The sequence below is a fragment of the Octodon degus genome, unplaced genomic scaffold, assembly GCF_000260255.1.
Source record: "Octodon degus isolate 3935 unplaced genomic scaffold, OctDeg1.0 scaffold00085, whole genome shotgun sequence".
Taxonomy (NCBI): domain Eukaryota; kingdom Metazoa; phylum Chordata; class Mammalia; order Rodentia; family Octodontidae; genus Octodon; species Octodon degus.
In genome coordinates, this window is record NW_004524661.1 from 5,838,750 (window position 1) to 5,840,631 (window position 1,882).

Below are 1,882 nucleotides of genomic sequence, written 5' to 3' on the forward strand. Positions count from 1 at the left end.
CTGGCATGTGGTGCTGGGGGATTGAACCATGGTCCCTGTGCTTTGCTAAGCTTGTTCTAAGTAGGTGCTTTAGACCACTGAGCCATCTCACCAGCCCAATTGTTTTTATTTATGATCTGCATCTGTCTTACACTATAAAGCAAATCATTAATTTTCATTACAAAGAAAAGCACATAAAAACCTGCACTATTTTAAAATCATTAATATCAGAAAAATTAAAGTATAGAGAAAAGCTGACATTAGAATTAACTGATAGACTACTATCAGTGCTACTCTAAATTTCTTTCCTATATTATTTCTCAAGCAAAATATCCTTATATGGAAAAAAGTCATATTGGACTGTATGTGACTGTTTAATGTTATTATTGTAATTACTCAAGTTCTGTATTCTGCCAGGGTATATATTCTACCTTCTGTATGTGGACTGTCCTTGATACACCGAGGAGGCATCAAGCATGTAAACAATAGACAGAGGAGGGAATAAAGATGAGGCCATGACAGGCCAAAACCAATATACGACTGGCTTTTGATTTATTTCAAGCTAAAGTGTTCCTAACATTTGCTACTTGCTCACAGAACTAGACAAAGTATACTGTATATTAGGACCTCAGAACTCTTTTTTTAAAATTTTATTTATTTATTTATGTGTGTGTGTGTGTGTGTGTATGTGTGTGTGGCCAGCTCAGCCCACCAGGGGGCGGGGCTGGCTGGCATGTGGTGCTGGGGGATTGATCCGTGGTCCCTGTGCTTTGCTAAGCTTGTTCCAAGTAGGTGCTTTAGACCACTGAGCCATCTCACAAGCCCTGAGCCTCAGAACTCTTAACACTGATTTTCCTTGGTTATCATTTGTCTAAGAAGTGGTAAATCACCTAATTTAAAGAAAGTCACTGAATCTTCCAGAAAACATAGCGAGGTAATTTCTCTTCAGTGCAAAATAATAGGGTGGCAGGAGTGTGATGGAAAAACTGGTCTTCAAAAACATCACGTAAGGGAATCCAGCTGTGCTTGTATAGTTTCTAGCTTGTTATAGAAATCAAACAATTCTTTGTGACTGAATTCCACAAGAACTTTCTCCAGGTTCTTTGAATCTTCACTGTTCACTCCTAGTTGTATCACAGCTTGAGGGGATTTTAATTTTGCTTGAGCAGAATGAGCAATTTGAAGGTTAAGCTGCCATCCAATTGTCTCCAGCTTGTGAGGAGCCAGAATCCTCTGCCTGAATTTTTCAACTGTCTCTTGACCCATAGAAGACCAAGTATTGACAAATGCTTCTGCTTTGTCTTGTTCAAGATGAATATTCTCTAATTGCTGCTGCAAAGTTGCTGGTTTCACATTGTGATAAACTGTTCTAAAATGAATGATATGGTTTCAAGAACCAGGTGGAGATCTTGTTTCTCTAGAGAAAGTGCAACTTGAAGTTTTTCTTCTTCATCTTCATTGAAACTGCTCTCAGCTTTCAGGTGGAGTTTTTGAAGAATTCGGGTAAGCAATCGTGGAAATCTTCCAATATCTAGCGCATTTATCAGCAACACTGCTTTTTTCATACTAGGGCTGTCAGGCAAGATCAGCGCCATGGACGCCGCCATCCTCGAAGCTCCCTCGCCCGTCTCCCACTATTTATCTTTTTGACAGAGCCCTACTGACTGGAGTGAGTTGGTATTGATTTGTGATTCCCCAGTGAATAATGATGGCGAGCCTTTTTTCATATACTTATTTGTCACTTGCTTGTCCCCTTTGAAGAAATGTCTATTCAGATTATTTATTTATTTATTTATTTTCTGCAAAGATTTACTCCAGAGGGGCTCAGTCTTTCTTGGCAGCTGCCTTCCTCATGGTGGTCAGCATGTTACTCAGTTCCTCACACTTCCTTTTGGCATGGATG

At 39.6% G+C, this 1,882-nt stretch overlaps 1 pseudogene; it reads right to left on the reverse strand.

The window, feature by feature from the left end:
* Nucleotides 1-973: 973 nt before the first annotated feature.
* On the reverse strand, nt 974-1,586 carry LOC101564347 (annotated as a pseudogene).
* Nucleotides 1,587-1,882: the final 296 nt, after the last annotated feature.